The sequence below is a fragment of the Musa acuminata genome, chromosome BXJ1-1 (assembly GCF_036884655.1).
Source record: "Musa acuminata AAA Group cultivar baxijiao chromosome BXJ1-1, Cavendish_Baxijiao_AAA, whole genome shotgun sequence".
In the NCBI taxonomy this organism is placed as follows: Eukaryota; Viridiplantae; Streptophyta; class Magnoliopsida; order Zingiberales; family Musaceae; genus Musa; species Musa acuminata.
The window spans coordinates 28,618,157-28,640,170 of NC_088327.1; positions in this window are offsets into that span (position 1 = coordinate 28,618,157).

Sequence of the window (22,014 nt, forward strand, 5' to 3'; positions counted from 1 at the left end):
ATCTTATGTTCCAACTTCGAAAAGCTTGCTTTAGTCCATAAATGGACCTAAGCAACCTACACACCTTATTTGGGCAGTCCTTGGATACAAATCCCTTAGATTGTATCATATACACCTCCTCCTCGAGATTGTCATTGAGGAATGTAGTTTTCACGTCCATCTATCATATTTTATAATCATAGTATATTGTAATAGCCAATAGAATTTGGATGGATTTTAGCATGGCTACGGGTGAGAAGGATTCATCATAGTCAATATCTTGCCTTTGACGATACCCTTTAGCCACTAACCTTCCTTTATAGGTCTCTACCTTTCCATCTACTCTGATCTTCTTCTTGAAGATCCACTTGCAACCGATGGGTACAATACCCTTTGGTGCATCAACTAAGTTCCAAACTTTGTTTGAGTACATGAAAGCTATCTCAGAATTCATGGCTTCTTGCCACTTCCCGGAGCCTATACCCATAATAGCCTCCTCGTAGGTCTGAGGATCAATATCCTCAATATCCTCTTCTCTAATATGTCTCACATATCTCTCAAGAGGATGGGATACTCTGCCAGACCTACGTAAATTCAGAACTTATATGCTATGTACCTAAACAAATTCGGGCTGTGGAGCGAAGCTTGAGCTAAGTTCTCCAACCTCGCTCAACTCTATCATGCTCTCACTGTCTCCACCAAGAATGTGTGAAATAATATATATCCATAAGTTTCCTAGGAGTATCCCATGAACTTGCACTACTCTGTCCTCGATTCCAACTTATCAGGGTTGTGTCTTTTAACGTAGGCAGGATAGCCCTAAATCTTAACAACCTTAAGATCAAGCTTCTTCCCTTTTCATATCTCATATGGTGTAGACATTACTGACTTAGTTACAACTTTGTTTAGAAGGTAAGCTGCGGTCTCTAGGGTGTATCCCCAGAATGAGATGGGTAGGCCACCAACACTCATCATGGATCGTACCATGTCTAACAGTGTACGATTCCTCCTTTCAGATACACCATTGAGCTGAGGTGTATAAGGAGGTGTCCATTGGGATAGAATCCTATGGTCCTTAAGGAATTGAGTGAACTCTGTACTCAAGTACTCACCTCCTCGATCTGACCGAAAAGTCTTAGTACTCTTTCTAGTCTGGTTCTCCACTTTATTCTTGTATTCTTTGAATTTCTCAAATACCCCGGACTTGTACTTTATCAAGTACATATATACATACCTTGAGAAATAATTAATAAAAGTAATAAAGTATGAGTGACCACCTATGGCATGAGTTGATATGGGTCCATATATATCACTATGTATGAGTTCCAACAGCTTAGTGACTCTCTCTCCAATTCTACTAAAAGGAGAGTAGGTCAGTTTTTCATGAAGGCAATGCTCGTAAGTTGTATATGACTCATAGTCGAATGGATCTACATATCCATCATTTAGTAACTTTTGAATCATTCCTTCATAGATGTGACCTAGCCTACAATGCCACAAGTATGAACTATTCACATCATCTCGTTTTCTCTTGGACATACTTACATTCATGATATGTAGAGCAATGTCTAGTATAAATAAACTATTATGTAATGTTCCTCTCATGATGATCTCATCATCTAATAATATTAAACAACCAATATTCTCAAAAACTAATTTATATCCACTAACTATTAAACATGAAACATAAATAATATTTTTGATAATAGAAGGAACAAAATAGCAGGCATCCAATTAGTAATAGCTCCACTAAGCAGATGTAGGGTGGCCTCACCAATAGCTCCACTAGACAAACAAAAACTAATCATAAATCTACCTGAAGTTTCTCCAAGCTCCTATTTCACCCTCTTTACAAGGTATTCTTTGTAGTTCCTCTTCCATTGTTTATCTTTGCCGTAGCGGAAGTATTGGCCTTTGTCCTTTGCCGGGTCTTTCTTAGCAACCTTTATTTTACCCAGTCTGCCCTTGCCCTTGCCCTTCTTAAGGGACTTTTTTGCTTTCCTTTTCTTTTTTGTCTCATCAGTATAGAGAACTGGCTTCTCTTTCTTAATAGTGCTCTCTACCTCCCTCAACATAGTGAGGAGCTCAGGAAGAGTCACCTCAAGCTTATTTATACTAAAATTTATTACGAATTATGAAAAAGAATCTGGTAGGGACTAAAGTACAAGATCTACACACAAGTTATCTTTTAGGATCATTACTAGACATCAACTGTCTAGTAATTTTTACGATATGCAAGTTTTGCTATATACAAGCTAGCAAAAATTTTGAAAGCAAATGTAAGATAGCTTTCTTGTGTAAGCCCATGATTCTTGCTTCCTGTTGCAAGTTGCAAGTTTTTGAAATATTCAAGTTCAACACATTGCATAATTAACATAATCTCCTAGTTTTATCATTATACAATTTTGCTATCGTCATAGATATACAAGGTATTATGATAGCAATTTCTACAACATACAAGCTAGCAAATTTTACAATATTTTTAGAATATGCAAGCTAGCAGTTTTGAGATGTTCAAGAAAGCAACCCTTGCTTCTTGAAATATACAAGTTTGCTAGATGTGCACGTTAGCATATTTTGCTTCTTGAGATAGGCAAGATAGTGATGTTCAAGAAGACAACTTTTGCTTCTTGAAATAAGCAAGTTAGCAATCTTTGCTACTTAAAATAGGCAAGCTAGTAATCAAATTTTTGCATCTTCTTGACTTGTGCAAGCTAGCTATCTCCCCCTTTGTCATTGTCAAAAAGAAGGGAAGACCATTTTCATCAATTTTGACAAAGGTAAGTATCAATCTTATTTGTGCATCATTATATTTTCAAATTAGAATATGCATATTTTCAAAAACCTTATATTTCATTCATGCACGATATTAAATAAATCGATCAACATTATGAGGATATCATACATGATACTAAAATTTTTAACTATTTATCAATATTTTGATCATGATACCAAACATTCATCATTTAGAGCATTCATGATATAAAACATTAAATCAACATTTATAATACATCATTTTAGCAACAACTCATAGTATTTTAAATCATGATTTACATCATATGTAATACATCACATCATAATTAGAAAGCACAAGTATTGCATGCATCATTGCAAATCATAAATGTTTCATATCATGATGGTATAAACTTGTCAAATTATATCCTATCATGCATGATCACAACTTCTCCCCATTTGTATTTCATACGTAATTTCATTCCATCACATTAGGAATATAAAAAAAAAATTAGTGATGAGATAAATATTTCATGAATACATGGAATTGTATGAAAAACCATATCATAAGTGTTTCATACATTCATATCATCACATGAAGTAATATAAACAAAAATTGGTGATGAGACATTACTTCATGAATGCAATAAAATTCATATAGCATATCATGGTTTATTAGAACTAGTCTTCTTTTTTGTGAATAGAAAAAATAGTAGGAGAACAAGATCTCAAGCATGTCAAATAATAAGACATTTTCAAATAAAATTTTAAGTCAAGAATTAAAAAAAAAGATATTCTCTTTAGTAAATCACAAAAGGAAACGTAGGAGAAAAAGATTTCAATTCATACATAAGAACTCTTATGATTCATATTGAAAATTTTCTCAAAATGTAAGAGAATAAAGAGTAAGAAATCTTGATTCATAAAGGATTTCATGTTATAAATTTGAAGAGATCAGGATCATAATTTCGATAAAAATTTATTCAGATTTAAATCATCAAAATCATTATCAAAATCCAAGATATTCACAAAGATGATACAAATGGGTTCATCAAAATCAATAAGATAGAGCAAAATAATTTTCAAGAAGAATGTTTTCCTCTTTTTGGTTGTTTCAAAACATATGATTTTGTTTTATTTATGCCAAATAAAAACATGTATCATGTTTAAAACTGAAAGTGTAAGATTTATTACAACAAAGATCAATAAGACACTTTCATTATAGTAAAAATCAATAATCCATAAATCGCAAGATTCATCATGCATAATTTCAAATTTTATTAAGCATGATCATTATGCATGACACTAAAACATGGTTTCAAAATGTTTAATATTTTCATTACATAATTTCATCATTATGCATCATCATATTTTCAAATTCAAACATGCACAATTTCAAAACTATATCTTTCATTTTTCATGCATGATACAAATAACTCAATCATCATTATGAGCATATTATATATGATATTCAAGTATTCATGATATATCAATTTGGCAACATGATCATAGCTTTTCAAATGATGGTATCTAAATGTCAAAGTTCATTATATCCTATCATGCATGATCATTAACTTCTCATTTGTATTTCATACATTATTCAAAATATCAAGAGAATTTTGGTGATGATATATACATTTCATGAATGCAAGAAATTTTACATAATAAAATTTAAGTCATAAATTATCAAGATATCGAGTAGCATAGGTTAATTTGAATAAATAATTTTTAGTGAATACCAAGAAGAATCCCATCATGAAAGAATTTTGATTCATGGAAAAAATTTTGTGTATCAAGAAATCAAGATGATAATTTATAAAAAATATTACAAGTTATATTCAAGAGAAAAATCATCATTCATTTTCAACTCATTCAATTTATCAAATCAATATCATGATTTTGATATAACTCATTTCAAATTCAAAGCATCAAATCAAAATCATTTACAAGTGATTCATATAAATCAATAAGATAGAGAAAAACAAGTTTCAAGAACAATGCTTTTCTCTTTCTAGTTATTTAAATTTATGTAATTTATTTCATTTATGCTAGATAAATATGTGCATCAACATTTAGGATCGAAAAATGAATTTTGTCATAAAAACCATCAAAATCAATAAACCACAAAAATTATTATGTATAACTTTACAATCTCAAGCATAAAATCATCCAATCATAGTATCAAAATTTCAATATTTTCATTCCATCATTTTGCATTGGTTTCATTGAACATAATTTTAAATGATTCTTATAGATAACTAAAACTTCTTTAGTTTTAATTTATGTGATTGACTTTATATTAGCATGCTCAAATTTTGTTCTTAAGTCAAAATCATACATCATGTTTGACAACCAAAGACGAGGTTCGTAAAAAAAATCATCAAGCCTTCCATTCAAAAGCCATGCATCATTAAGCATGATATTAAACTTCTCAATATTTTCATTAAGATATCAAGCATGGTTTCAATCAAAATCGCAAATCATCAAAATACACATTCTTACTTCTCAAGCACATATATAAGATTTGTATTTAACATTTTATTGCATTTTATTTTTAAACATTAAATTATTAAACATACAATTTTCAAGAAAATTAATCCTAAACTAAATTAAAAATAACTCATGAAAAGTATTATGTAATTTCAAAATAAATTAGGGGGATTTCGATTACCTCATCATTGAAAGTGGTTAAGGTGTAATTTGCCACCTCGCCTTTCTTGATTTTCTAAACATCTTCGGAGGAGCTCGATTCATCCCAATTTATATTCTTCTTCTTGCATTCAAAGCAAGTAGTTTCGTTCTTTTTGCCTTTTAATTTTTGTTTCATTTGTAGTTTAAGTTCACCATTACTTGAGCTTATGCTCGAATGGTCTTCATGTGTTCTATGTCCCAAATCCTTCGTGTCCTTTGGAAGGTTGTTCTCAAGTTCTCTTTTTGTCACATTGTTCATTTCGTAGGTCATTAAAGACCTAATTAGTTCTTCGAGAGGAAATGTCTTAAGGTCCTTGGCCTCTTGAATGACCGTAACTTTTAGATCACAACTCTTTGGAAGGGATCTTAGAATTTTAGTTACTAATTCAAAGTTAAAAAATCTTTACCAAGAGCTTTGAGTCCATTGATGACATCCGTGAAACGGGTGTACATGTCTCCGATGGACTCACTTGATTTCATTTGGAAAAGTTCGTAAGAATGCATAAGAATGTTAATTTTGGACTCTTTCACTCGGCTAGTACCTTCATGAGTGACCTCAAGAGTTCTCCAAATATCAAAAGCCGAATCACAATTCGAAACGTGATTAAATTCATTTTTGTCAAGTGCACAATATAAGGCATTCATAGCCATTGCATTTAAAGCAAAAACTTTCTTCTTCGATTCATCCCATTCGCTCATCGGAAGAGAAGATTTTTTAAATCCATTTTCGATAATATTCCAAAGCTCAAGATTCAACGAAAGTAAGAAAACTCTCATTCAAGTTTTCCAATAAGTGTAGTCCGTCCTATTAAAAAAGGGAGGACGAATGAGAGAGTGACCATCTTAAAAGACGTAAAGAGTCATTTCTATTTGGGTGTTAAACCAAAGTAGAAAACCATGGCTCTAATACCAATTGTTAGGATCGGAGCGGCACTAAGGGGGGGGGGGGGGTGAATTAGTGCAGCGGATTAAAACTCGTAAGTTTGAAAATAATTTCGTAAATGTGTAGAGATTTCAATTCAACAATCAATGACTTGGTGAAAGTAGCTCGAGTAAAGTAAGAAGATAAAAACCAAAAGCTTGATGCTATGTAAATAATGGTTTAAGAAAGGTAAACACTCACACATTCAAGTAACACACCAATTTAAAGTGGTTCGGTCAAAATGACCTATATCTACTTGCGAAGCCTTCTTCGAAAAGGGTCCCAACTTTCATTAGCAAATCACTTTGAAGGGGAAGGACAAATACCCCTCTTACAAACATTTACAAGTGGTTCACACACTTACAAATTTTCAAAGAGAAAAAAGGAGGTGAACACTCAAGCTATTGAAAATAAAACTTGCTAAAGACTTTGCTAAGGCTTTATCTCAATTTCTTACTCATTAAAAGGTTGTATTCTCTGCTAAGAATTGAGGGGTATTTATAGGCCCCAAGAGGATTCAAATTTGGGCTCCAAATTTTGAATTCGCTTAGGTTTCCAAGGCTGGCGGTGCCACCGCCTATCGGTGGCGGTGCCATCGCCTGTCAGTGTGACACTGACAGTGTACTGGCGGTGCCACTGCTCAGTCCAACGGTGCCACCGCTCAACTCTCGAGTTCTAGGCGGTGCCACCGCTTAGACTTTTTTAGCTCACTGGTTGGGTTCCAAACTTGGCCCAAACAAGTTCGAACTCAGGCCCAATTGGCCCTTAACCGGGTTATATGATTAACCCTTAATCCTAACCCTAATTACATATAAACTACGCAACTGCAAACATAGTCCTAAGCAAGATTTTAATAGGCAAATGTTGAGTCTCCTTCCAGCGAGCTTTCCGACGATCTTCCAACGGACTTCCGATACACCCTCGGATTTCTTCCAACTGACTCCCAGTAGGCTCTCGATCTTGTGGCGAGTTCAGCAAGTAGCCGAGCCTTCTTGGTGTTCTCTGCAAACCTCCGACGATCTCTTCGGCGGACTTTTGAAAACTCCGACAAGTCCCCAATTTCTTCTCGGTTGGTTCCGGCAGTATCTCCGACGAATCTTTGGACTCTCGAACACCCATCGAACTTGACTCCGATAGACTTGCTTTATGTCTTCAAGCTATCATAGTTAATCCTGCACATGTAAAACAAAACTTCGATTGAGACAATTAATACAAAGCAATAATCAAGTTGTCCTACATGTCATTTGTCCTACAACGCTTCGTCCGATTCTTCGGTGCATCGTCCTCTCTTGCAGCCTATTGCCCAATCGGCTAGTTGACTACACAACTCCAATATCCTTGGTGCAATACCCGCTCTTCTTGGCCTGATGCCCGAATCCATGGTCTGAAGCCTTCTGTCGATATGTCGACCAATCCACCGGCTCGACGTCCAATCTTCTAACATGTTCCTCTAGCATAACATGATTTTCCTGCTTTAATTGTCTCATTCTGATCAAAGCATCCTACGTCACTCAAAATGCAGATTAAATCATAAACGCATATCAAGTGGTTTCATTATCAAAATACGAGATTCAAAAGTTGGAACCTCTTAAGAACACTTCTGATGAGACCTGGGTTTCTTCGCTTGAACAATCGCCCAATCGTTGTCATAATATACAGGAATCGACTCCTCGCTAACCAACATGACTCCCAAATCTGTGATGAATTTCTTTATCTAGACTCCCTCATTTACTACCTCTACTGCAGCAATGTACTCTGCCTCTATGGTCAAGTCAGTAGTAGTATTTTAGTTGGAACTCTACCAGCATACTGCTCCTCCATTCATGGTGTATATATATCCCAAATTTGACTTGCTATAATCGACATCGGACTAGAAAGGTGAGTCTGTGTGGCCTTCAACCTTGAGAGCTATTAAATCTCGGATTTTAAGGATGAAATCAATTGGTAAATTGTTTGATCTAATATATATATTAAGATAAGTGTACAAGATTAACTACGATAGCGATAAGGCATAAAGAAATGTTGGGCCAGAGTCAAAGATAGGACGATACGTCGAAGATTCGGACGATGTGCCAGAAGTTTGCTGGAAGCTCACCGAGAGTTCGTCGAGAGCTCACCAAGAGTTCGTCGAGAGTTCATTGAGAGTTTGTCGGGAGTTCGTCAGAAGTTCGCTGAGAGAACAATTGACATACCGGACAGAGATTGCTTAGTTAAATATCTTAATTATCGTAGTTAGATCATAAGTTGAGTTAGGGTTGGGAGGTAATCCCACTAACTCAGTTAGGGCCAACTAGGCTCTTAACAAGGCTGAATTGGGCCGGTCAAACAGCCCATTCAGCACCTGAAGTCATGGCCGATGGTGGCAACGCTTGAGACTCAGTCTCCCAGATGGTCTGGGCAGTGGTACCGCCGACAATTAATGCTGCCAAGCAGAAGTACTACCCTATCAGGTAGTGGTACCACCAGAACTCAGTTTTCGAGCTCTATCAGGCAATCGTACCACCTGGTGTTAGTCTGCAGGCAGTTGTACCACCCAATAATGGCGATGGTACCACTAGTCCCCCGTAATCTAGGGATATGACACTTTTTGGCTTTAATTCTGAAGCCATTGGGGCTTATAAATATCCTACCATATTCTGCATGAAAAGGCATGAAAGTGTGAACAAAATATTAAAGTATTAGGGTTTGAAAGTGTTGTAAAAGTGCAAAGAGTCCTCCTCCTCCCTTTCTAGTATTGTGACATTCAAGAGAGGTATGAGGCTTGTAAGGGTTATCTCCTAAACCCGTGAAAAGGAGAAGAGAGTTGTAAAAGAATGGTTAGTCTTCGCCCATTGAAGGAAGACTGCTAGTGGACGTCGATGGCCTCAACAAGGAGGAATCGGGAGTGGATGTAGGTCACATTAACCAAACCACTATAAATATGGTGTGCTCATTTCCATTATGCTTTTATTATCATTGTCATTACTCTCTAAGTTAATTGCTTAGTTCATTTACTCTAAGTCAAGTTTAAACACTCTTTTTCGCGATCGATTTTAACAAACAAATATTTTCTAAAACCGATAAAATTGTCATTATACTAATTCACCACCACCAAAACCCCACGCCCCCCCCCCCCCGCGCTCCTCTTAGTGATGACTTAGTCCTAACAATTGGTATCAGAGTGAGATCACTCTCATTTTGGTTTGAAACCCAAGAGAGATAGCATTTGTCGGCAACTAAGAGGGTTACTTAATCACACGTCCGCCCATATTCAATGGGATGGATTATACCTATTGGAAAACTAAGATGAGGATTTTTCTAATTTCTATGGATTTTGAGTTATGGAACATTGTAGAAAACAGCTTTCAAAAGTCTTCTCTTCTAATGAACGATTGGAATGAGTTGGAGAAGAAGACTTTCTCTTTAAATACCAAGGCTATAAATGCATTATTTTATGCTTTAGATAAAATTGAGTTCAATCGAGTGTCTACTTATGAAATGACTTTCAATATTTGGCACACACTCCAAATCACACACGAAAGCACTAGTAGAGTGAAGAAGTCCAAAATAAATCTTTTAGTCCATACTTATGAATTATTTCGAATGAAACTAAGTGAGATCATTGGAGGCATGTACACTCGGTTTACGAATGTCGTAAATGGTCTAAAAGTGCTTGGTAAAAGCTTTTCTAACTTTGAACTTGTTAATAAAATCTTGAGATCCCTTCCAAAGAGTTGGGGCCCTAAAATAACGACCATTCAAGAGGTCAAGGATTGTATAACTTCCCTCGAAGAACTTATCGGGTCACTAATGACCTATAAGATGACTTGCAACGTTCATGAAGATCTTGAGAATAACTTTCCAAAGAACAGGAAGGATATGACACTCAAAACTCATGAAGACCACTTGAAAGAAAGTTTAAGTGATCAGGACTATGATGATGCCTTGGCACTCTTAACAAAAAGGTTCAAAAAATTTACAAAAATAATAAATTTAAAAATAACACTAAAAATAAAATTGAACCCAAGAAAGAACAAGTTATATGCTACGAATGCAAGAAGCCGGGACATTTCAAAAGCGAATGTTCCCAAGTGAAGAAGAAACAACCAAAGAAGAAGAAGGCGCTCAAAGCAACTTGAGATAATTCGAGTGGCTCCGAAGATGAAGAACAAAGTAATAAGGAAATCGTGAACTATGCAATAATGGCTATCAAAGATAAGGTAAGTGGTTCATTTGATGTAAATTTATCTTTCGGTGAGCTTTTAAATGTTTTTCATGATTTCTTTGATGAATGTAGAATAATGAGTAAAAAGTATAATTCTTTAAAAAAGGAGCATACCCTTTTAAATAATAAAATAAAAAAACTTATGCATAACAATCCTTCATTACCTTTATGCACTAAGTGTGAACACTTAGAAGCACTTGAGAAGGAAAACTTGCTACTTCAAAAACTTTGGAAAAGTTTAAGGTTGGTAGCAAGTCCTTGAACATGATCCTTGCCAATAAGGGTCATGTTTATATAAGAGGTGAAATCGGATTTGTGAGTAGCTCTCACCAAAATCTAACCACCTTTGTTAAAGGTCCTACTTTGCATATACCACCCCGCACCAAATGTAACTTTTGTTGCAAACTCAGACATATTGCTTATAAATATACATTTAAGAGATATAATCTACACAAATTGATTTGGGTTCCTAAAGGAACCGTAAAAAGCTCTATACAAAATGATAAGTTGAGTAGATCGATTTTTGAGGCAACTAAGGTCAAATCATTTTTTTTTGTAGAAATATTTACCATCACAAACTAGGAGCAAGAGATTGTACCTTGATAGTGGATGCTCAAAGCATATGACCAGAGATCCATCTTAATTCTCTAAGCTCACTAGCCTAGACAAAGGGTATGTCACCTTCGGAGACAACAACAAGGATAAAATCATTGGCAAAGGAACTATAGGTAACAAATCTAACTTTTGAGCATGTGTTGTTGGTTGATAGCTTAAAGCATAATCTTTTGAGCATTAATCAATTGTGTGATAAAAGATACATCATTAGATTTGAATCCAATGCTTGCATTGTTAAAAAACCACACAAAAACACATTTATGATTGTCCTAAAATAAAATAATATATACACTATTGACATTGATGATCTTTATAATGAAATGTATTTTTCGATTTTGAATGATGATGCTTGGCTTTGGCGTAGGAGATTAGGTCATGCTAGCATAAAACTAATCTCTCAAATCTTATCTAAAGAACTTTTAAGAGATATTCCTAACATTAAGTTTGTTAAAGATAATATGTGTGATGCATGTCAATTAGAAAAATAAATAAAAGATAGTTTCAAATCAAAAAATCAAATAAGCACTTCTAGACCATTACAATTGATCCAAATGGATTTGTTTGGACCAATTGATATAACAAGCCTAGGAGGTAGCAAATATGTCTTTGTAATTATAGATGATTATAGTAGATACTCTTGGACATACTTATTGATACACAAAAGTGATTGCTTTAAGTATTTTTTGAAGTTTTGTAAACTTGTTCAAAATAAAAAAGGCTTTATGATTTCATCGATTCAAAGTGATCACAGTGGTGAATTTCAAAACTATGATTTCCAAAACTTTTATGAATCTAATGGATACAACCATAATTTCTCTACTCCGAGAAATCCTCAACAAAATGGAGTAATAGAAAGAAAAAAATAGGAGTTTACAAGAAATGGTAAGAATAATGTTAAATGAACATAGCATATCCAAATATTTCTGGGTCGAAGCTGTTAATACGACATGCTATTATTGAATCTTGAATTTTGATGATGAAATTAATTGATGAGTTTGTGATCTAATCTGTGTTTTGAGTAACATAGGACTAGCTTCAATCAAGGAAAGGTAAATTGATTAAAACAAGAGGAATCGGACATTGAGCCGGAGTGAACATGTTAGAAGATTGGACATCGGGCCGGAGGATCGATCGATGTGTCGATAGAAGGCTTATGCTATGAATTCGAGCATCGGGCTGAAGGATCGGACATTGCGCTAAGGAAATTGAAAGTTAAGGGAGTCAACACACCGATTGGGTAATACACCGAAGGAGAGGACAATGCGCCGAAGGATCAGATAAGCGTCGGATGAACCAATGACATGTCGGACAAAGGATTCATGCTTTATAATCATTTATCTAAGATCAAAGTAGTTTAGGGGGCTAATTGAGTTAGCTTTTGGTGTAATCATGCTAACTCAATTAGGGGCCAATTGGGCCTTAATTGGGATTGATTTGGCCTCATTAGGAGGCACATTCAATGACCCAAAAGTTGGGTCAGGTGGTGGAACTGCTTGTGAGTTAGAAAACTCGAAAAACTCGGTCTCTGAGGTTGTCAAGCGGTGGTACTACTAGACTGGGCGGTGATACCGCCTAGTGATAGTGTGTCTGGCAGTGGTACCACCAGACTGGGCGATGGTACTGCCTAGTATCAGGCCTACAAGTAGTGGTACCGCCCAATGCAGGAGGTGGTACCGTCCAGTGCAGGTGGTGCTACCGCCCGTACCCCGAAATCTTAGAGTTTTGAATTCTAACTCCAAGTTTTGAAGCCATTTGGGGTCTATAAATACCCCAGCTATTCCTACATAGAGTAGCAAGAAAGGTGATCAAAAACTCTGTGTTTCTAAAATTGAAAACCCTTGTAAAGTGTAGAGTCCCTCCTCCTAAAGTTTAGTGACCATTCTAAGGGAGAGTGTGAGGGAAGCTTTGCAAAAAGGGGTTGTAAAGGTTCTCTCTATTAGGATCAAGAGCGGTACTAAGAGTGTGGCGGGGGGGGGGGGGGGGGCGGGGTTGGTGGTGAATTAGTGCAGTGGAAAGATTACGTTGGTTTAAAAATGTTTTGTACGATAAAACCGATTCTAACAAAAACCATTTGGTAAAGATCTTAACTTGAAACATGTTCGTCAATGTATTGGAAGCAGTAAGTAAATAAAGTTTGCAATAAAGATACATTGTTCAAATAGAAATGCAAATCGAGTTTTATAGTGGTTTGGTTGTCGTAACCTACATCCACTCCGTCGAGGCCACCGGCATCCACTATCGATCTTCCTTTAATAGGAGAAGATCAACCTCCTTCTTACACCCCTCTTCTCCTTTTCACAGGTTTAGGAGACAATCTTTACAAGCACTCACTCCTCTCTCAAACTATTCTAACACTTAGACTAGAAGAGGAGGATTCTCACAAGAGATTACAATAGCATTTTTCCCTTTTTAAATTCTTTTTGCTTGTGTAAGTTAACTAGGGATGAGAGGGGTATTTATAGGCTTCAAGTTGATTCAAACTTGGAGCCTAAAAAGGTCTCATCCCAGGTTTCCTAGGTACTAGCAGTACCACCGCCGTTCCTATGTGGTACTACCGTCGCAAGATCTGCCACTAGGCGGTACCACCGCTTGACAAGGGCGGTACCACTATTGGCAGCATTACTACTGGTGGTACCATCACCTAGATTTCCTGGGGTGTGCTATTCCTTGGGCGGTGCCACAACTAGCCCTTACAGTGCCACCATCGACCAGGGTTTCAGCACCCTGGTTGGACCTTGAATCCAACCCAAACCAGTCCAACTTCAGGCCCAGTTGACCCCTAACAGAGTTGATGGGATTACCTCCTAATCATAACTCTAATTATGTGCTAACTATGATTCCTAAAATATTTTCTAAGCAAGATAATTTTGGTTTCTTTCGGCGAGCTTCCGATGATCTTTCGGCGAACTTCCGACGATCTCTCGGCAATGTTCCGGTGGTCTCCCGGTAAGCTCCTGGACATCACGATGATCTTCTTGGTGAGTTACGATGATCTTCTTTGGTAAGCTCCTGGACTTCTTGGTTGGTTCCGGCAGAACTTCCGACGAACGTCCGGACTTCCGATGAACTCTCGAACTCCCAATGAAATCATGTTTTTGACTCTGAGACTTCATTTTTCTTTATGTCTTGCTATCATAGTTAATCCTGCATACACAAAAACACACTTCGATCTAGACAATTATTACTAAGCATGAATCATGTTGTCCGGCATGTCATTGGTCCATCAACGCTTCGTCTGATTCTTCGGCCCATCATCCGATCTTGTAGCCTATTACCCATTCGGCCAGTTGATCTCTGTAATTCTGATATCCTTAGCATAATATCTGCTCTTCTTGGCTCGATGCCCGAATCTATGGCCCGAAACCTTTTGTTGATGCGTCGACCGATCCTCCGGCCCAACGTTCAATCTTCTGACATATTTTCCTCTAGCCCAACATGATTATTCTTCTTGCTTTAATTGTCTCTCTCTGATCAAAGCATCCTACGTCACTCAAAACACAGATCAAATTATAAATACTTATCAATTGGTTTTATCATCAAAATCTAAGATTCAACAATCTCCCTCTTTTTTATGATGACAACCAATTAATGACGGAGTTAACCTTAACTCCGGAAGTTTAAACAAACTCCCCCTATCAATATGCCATATTGATAGAACTCTTGGATTTTAAAATTTATGTAACATGTTATTATAAACTTATGCATAACATCATCATACTTCTCCCTCTTTGTCGTCAACAAAAAGGAGAAGTTTAACTATCAAGTGTTTGAGATATAATGTCAAACATTGCATTTATCATCATACAATTTGTAAGCTTGAAAATTTAGCAAGTGCTACATCATGTAAGCTATCAAGTTTTAGATATGCAATGTAGTAAGATAGCAAGTTTATACAAGCTAGCAAAAATTTCGAAAGCAAATGCAAGATAGCTTTCTTGTTGAAGTGTGTAACCTAGCGATACTTGCTTCCTTTTGCAATGTGCAAGTTGCAAGTTTTGTTTCTTGAGATAGGCAAGATAGCATGCCCTTTCTTCTCTTTTGAGAAGTGCCTTTTTTGCTTCCTTTGCAAAGTACAAGCTAGCAAAATTTTATATTATTTTATAACATACAAGCTAGCAATTTGACAAGTGTTACTTCTCTTTGAAGCATGAAGGCTAGCAAGTTTTTGAAAAATAATACAAGATAACAAGCTAGCAAGATACAATGGTTTACATGAAGCAAGCTAATAAGTTTTGCATTATGCAAGCTAGTGAGTTTTTTGCAAACTTTTTGATATATGCAAGATAGCGTGTTTTCGCTTCTACTTAAAATGTGCAAGCTAGCTATCTCCCCCTTTGTCATTGTCAAAAAGAGGGAAGAATACAATTTTGTATCTCTTTTTTCCTTTATAATAATTTTTAAATCATGACAAAGGATAAATAACAAAGATGAAAAATCAAGTCATGAATGTTAAAACAAATTTTCATCATGAATATTTCATCATTGCATGCATCATTATCATAAGTTAAAATATTACATGCATAATGCCAAATCATCATTTATAATTACATCAATATTCCAATCATTATTTCAATATGTTTGTGCATCATTACAGTTTCAATTTATGATATGCACAATTTTAAAATATTACATATCATCCTTACTCTATGCACAATTCAGAGCGTCAAAATCATCAAAATCTCAACATTTTTTTTTCAAGAGATTCAAAATGGCATAAACAATTTTATTGATCTCTTAGTGAAAAATCGATAAGGTAGGGATTGAGAAGTTTTCAAGAAAAATGCTTTCCTCTTTTTGTTTCGACTTGTTGATTGATTTCATACATGTATATTCTTTTCTTTTATGCCAAATCCATGCATCATTCATTAACACCAAAAAAGAACTTTCAAAAAATCATAAAAATTATCATATATAAGTTTGAAATATAAACTCATTAAGCATGCTTTCAAATCATCATTATATTTTCATTAAGACATCAAGCATGGTTTCGTTGAACATAATGTTGAATGATTCTTAAAGATATCTAAACTTTTTTAGTTTCAATTTTTGTGATTGACTTTATATTAGCATGCCCAAATATTTGTTCTTATGTCAAAACCATGTATCAACGTTTAAAACGGAAAGATCAAAAAATCATCAAGATCAAAAAGTGTAACACATAATTCCAAAACATATGATTTCAAATCATTACTTCAAGTCCTTATGCATAAAAATCATCAAGTATGATACAAATATTTATTTTCAGAATATTCATCATGATAAGGCATACAAGCCAAAGAAATCATTAAACATAAAATATATTCATTAATCATGGTTTCATTGAGCATAAGGCATTTTTAATCAAAATTATTTTGTTTGTTTATCATAAAACATATAATTTTCATGATTATTTTAAAAATCACTAGAAGGTAAGCATGATCCAATTTTATTTTTATATTTTCATTAAACATGCAATTCAAATATATATATATATATATATATTTTTTTTTTTTTCTAAACTAATTTAAGAATAACTCATGCAAAGCATTATGTAATTTTGAAATAAATTAAAGGAGTTTCGTTTGGGTTGTTTACCTCATTGTTGAATGCCATTAAGGTGTAGTTTGTCATCTCACCTTTATTTTTCTCCTCGTCTTTGGATGAGCTTAAGTCGTCCAAAGTCGCCTTCTTTCTTTTTTTAAGTTCATTTTTAATTTTTGATTCTTGTTTTAAAATTTTCATGAGGAGTTCAAGTTCACCATCACTTGAGCTTATGCTCGAGTGGTCTTCGATTGTTCTTAGTCCGAAATCCTTCCTGTTATTTGGAAGGTGATTCTCAAGTTCTTTACGTGCATTGCACGTCATTTCATAGGTCGTTAGAGACCCAATAAATTCTTCGATCAAAAAAGTATTCAAATTTTTTATTCTTGTATAGCCGTTATTTTCGAATCCCAATTCTTAGAAAGCGATCATAAAATCTTGTTGACAAGTTCAAAATTAGAAAAGCATTTGCCAATAGCTTTTAAACCATTGACGACATCCGTAAAACGGGTGCACATGTCAACAATGGTTTTGCTTGGCTTCATTCGAAAAAGTTCAAAATCATACAATAAAAGATTTATCTTAGAATCTTTTACTCAACTAGTGCCTTCGTGTATGATTTCGAGGGTGTGCCAAATATCGAAAGTCATTTCGCAAGTAGAAACCCGATTAAACTTAGTTTTATCCAAAGCGCAAAATAGAGCGTTCATAGCTCTAGTATTTAAAGAAAGTTTTTTTCTCTAAATCATTCTAATGGTTCATTGGAAGAGAAGACCTTTGAAAAATGCTTTCGACAATATTCTATAAGTTCAAATCCAAAGAAAGCAAGAAAACTCTCTTTCGAGTCTTCCAATATGTGTAGTCCGTCCGATTGAACAAGGGAGGACGAATGAGAGAGTGACCCTCTTGAAAGCCAAAAAGAGTCATTTCTCTTTGGTGTTAAACCAAATAAGAAATCACGAGGCTTTGATACCAACTATTAGGATCAAGAGCGGCACTAAGAGGGGGGGTGAATTAGTGCAGTGGAAAGATTATGTCGGTTTAAAAAGGTTTCGTACGATAAAACCGATTCCGGATAAAACCGTTTCGTAAAGATCTTAACTTGAAACACGTTCGTCAATGTATTAGAAGCAGTAAGTAAATAAAGTTTACAGTAAAGATAAATTGCTCAAATAGAAATGCAAACCGAGTTTTATAGTGGTTCGGTCGTTGTAACCTACATCTACTCCGTCGAGGCCACCGACATCCACTATCGATCTTCCTTTAATAGACGAAGATCAACCTCCTTCTTACACCCCTCTTTTCCATTTCATAGGTTTAGGAGACAACCTTTACAAGTACTCACTCCTCTCTCAAACTATTCTAACACTTAGACTAGAAGAGGAGGATTCTCATAAGAGATTACAATAGCGTTTTTCCCTTTTTAAATTCTCTATGCTTATGTAAGTTAACTAGGGATGAGAGAGGTATTTATAGGCTTCAAGTTGATTCAAACTTGGAGCCTAAAAAGGTCTCATCCCAAGTTTCCTAGGTACTGGCGGTACCATCACCGTTCCTAGGCGGTACTACCGTCGTAGGATCTGCCACTGGGCGGTACCACCGCTTGACAGGGGCGGTACCACCGCTGGCAGCATTACTGCCGGTGGTACCACCGCCCAGCCTGGGTGGTACCACTACCCAGATTTCCTATGGTGTTGTTCCCCATGTGGTGCCACTACCGACCCTAGTGGTGCCATCGCTGGCTAGGGTTTCAGCACCTTGGTTGGGCCTTGAATCCGACCCAAACCAGCCCAACTTCAGGCCCAATTGGCCCCTAATAGAGTTCATGGGATTACCTCTCAATCTGAACTCTGATTATATGCTAACTACGATTCATAAGATATATTCTAAGCAAGATAAGTCTGGTTTCTTTCGGCAAGCTTTCGATGATCTTTCGGCGAACTTTCAACGATCTCTCGGCAATGTTCCGACTGTCTCCCGGCAAGCTCCTAGACTTCACGATGATCTTCTTAGCGAGTTTTGGCAAGCTTTTTTGGCAAGCTCTTGGACGTCTGGGTTGGTTCTGACAAAACTTTTAACGAACGTCCGAACTTCCGACGAACTCTCGAACTCCCAATGAAATCACATTCTTAACTCTGGAACTTCATTTTACTTTATGCCTTGCTATCGTAGTTAATCCTACATACACAAAAACACACTTCGATCTAGACAATTATTACTAAGCATGAATTATGTTGTCTGGCATGTCATTGGTCCATCGACACATTGTCCGATTCTTCGGCGCATCGTCCGATCTTGTAGCATATTGCCCAATCGGCTAGTTAATCTCCGTAACTCCAATATCCTTGGCATTATATCCGCTCTTCTTGGCCCAATGCCTAAATCCATGGCTCGAAGCCTTCTATCGATACGTCGACCAATACTCTGGCCCAACGTCCAATCTTCTGACATGTTTTCCTCCGGCCCAACATGATTCTTCCTACTTTAATTGTCTCTCCCTGATTGAAGCATCCTGCGTCACTCAAAATGCAGATTACATCATAAATACTTATCAATTGGTTTCATCATCAAAATCTAAGATTCAACACTCTCCTAAACATGTCAAAAGGAGAATTGAGTTGTTAGGGTAGTTAATCTTCGTCCATTGAAGAAAGATCGTTAGTGGATGTCGATGGCCTTAACGGAAGAGGAATCGATGGAGCGGATGTAGGTTATGACGATCGAACAACTATAAAACGGTTTACATTTTTTTTTTGCTGTTTATCTTTATTACAAAAATTTATGTTGAAAAAATTTGAAAATAATTTTCTTATTCTTCAAATTTATGTTGATGATATTATTTTTTATTCTATAAATGAATCCTTATGCGAATCATTTGCCAAGAGTATGAGCCAAGAGTTTAAAATGAGTTTAATGGGTGAACTAACTTTCTTTCTAGGCTTACAAATCAAACAACTTAGTGATGATATTTTTTTTAGTCAAACAAAATATGTATTAGATTTGCTAAAATAGTTTAATATGGATTGTTCAAATACTATCAATACTCCTATGAGTACCTCCACTAAGTTAGACATTGACGAAAGTGGAGAAAGCTTTGATCAAAAAACTTTTAGGGGTATGATATGTAATTTACTATACCTCACGGTAATTAGACCGGACATCATGTTTAGCATAGGATTTTGTACAGGTTTCAATCTAATCCTAAGCTATCTCATCTTAAAGTAGTTAAAAGAATCTTTAGATATCTTAAAGTAACCACTAATCTAGGATTATGGTATCTAAAATCCAAAAACCTTGAATTAATTGCTTATGGTGATACAGATTTTGCTGGATGTAGAATAGATAAAAAAAGTATATTCGGAATATGTCAATTCTTATGTCATGCACTTGTCTCTTGGTTTTCCAAGAAACAAACTCGATTGCACTATCTACGACCGAAGCTGAATACATAGCAGCTAGTATATGTTATGCACAAGTTATATGAATGAAAAATATATTAGAAGATTATAGAATTTATCTTAAGAATATTCCCATAAAATGTGATAACACAAGTGTAATATGTTTAACAAAAAATCCTATTCAACACTCTAGAACTAAACATATTGATATTATGCATCACTTTATACGAGATTATATTAATAATCATGATGTAATCTTAGAGTTCATTGATACGCAATATTAATTAGTCGATATCTTTATAAAACCTTTAAATGAAGAACAATTTGATTTCATTAGAAGAGAGGTAGGCACATGTTAAACTGTCCGAATGTATGAGTTTGTTGTATTTCATTTCCGGACTATCTTCCTCTTAATGTATTTCATGAATGGAGCTTTCAACTTTGTATCAAATTTACTTCATACTCTTACTCTATCACTTAATGATTTTTTATACACTTAATCACTTAACTCATGGATTTTATTAACAAATACATCTCTTACAAATTTCACTCTTATAAATTTTTAGTGAGAAACAGATTCTCTTAACTTGCAAACTTTTGCAAAGATCATGAATTCATTTGATAGAAATAGCTTTCATAAATTTTATTCATGGATTTTTCTTTCATAAAAGAGCATTCATGAATTCTACATCATGAAATGATACATCTTTAGTGAATCTCTCTTGATAAAATAAATTTTCAATCACTCATTATTTCTCCTTGTATTATTCATGAACTTTTAATATCTCAATTATTCTTGATAAATGCACTATTCATGGACTTTTCCTTCTCTTTTCCCTTTCAAGAAGAATCCTATCGCAATAAGTCAATTTTTTGCTCAAAATGATTGCTCATTTCCTTTTTATTGATGACAAAGGGGGAGAAATATGGCAAATTGATGACAACTTGGCATTATGAATGTTTGAAATATATCATGAATCATTATGAATGTATCATGAATGCTTGAAATGTATCGTAATATCGCATGAATACTTGAAAACGTTTCATTCTTAAAATCATACTTGATTTCATATCAAAATGTTGAATGTCTATCATTATGATGAGGTATCAAACTTATCATACTTAATTTCCTACTTACAATTTGTATCATGCCACGGATTGATGAATTGTCATTTTTTTGTCAAACTTGAAATTTGAATCTTACTAAATTTCATATTTAAAGTTTGTATCATACTTGAAAATGATGATTGTCTATCATCATTTGATATTGGACTTAAAAATGGATGTCATACCTTAACATCATTTTTATTGTAATAAAATACGTGGTATCATATTTTTAGATGATAAATCATGACTAGTATCATGATGAATATGTCAATAAGCTTTAAATGCATGTATCTTATCAGTTTGATGCTCGAATTCAAAGGCCTTGAATTCTAGAGTATCTTTTTCACAAGTAACGCATATAGATAGGGGGAGTTAAGGTTAACTCTGTTATCAATTGATTATCATCATCAAAAAATGGGAGATTATTGAATCTCAGATTTTGATGATGAAATCAATTGGTAAATTATTTGATCTAATCTATATGTTGAGATAAGTGTGCAAGATTAACTATGATAGCGGTAATGCATAAAGTAGATGTTGGGTCAGAGTCAAAAATTGGATAATACGTCGAAGGTTCAAACGATGTGCCGGAAGTTTGCTAGAAGCTCGTCGAGAGTTCGTCGAGAGCTCACCAAGAGTTCGTTGGGAGTTCGCTAAAAGTTCGTCAAGAGTTCGCTGAAAGTTCGTCGAGAGTTCACCGAAAGATCACTAAGAAGTTCGCCGAGAGAATAATTGACATGTCGGATAGAGATTGCTTAGTTAAATGTCTTAATTATTGTAGTTAGACCATAAGTTGAGTTAGGATTGTGAGATAATCCCACTAACTCAGTTAGAGGCCAATTGGG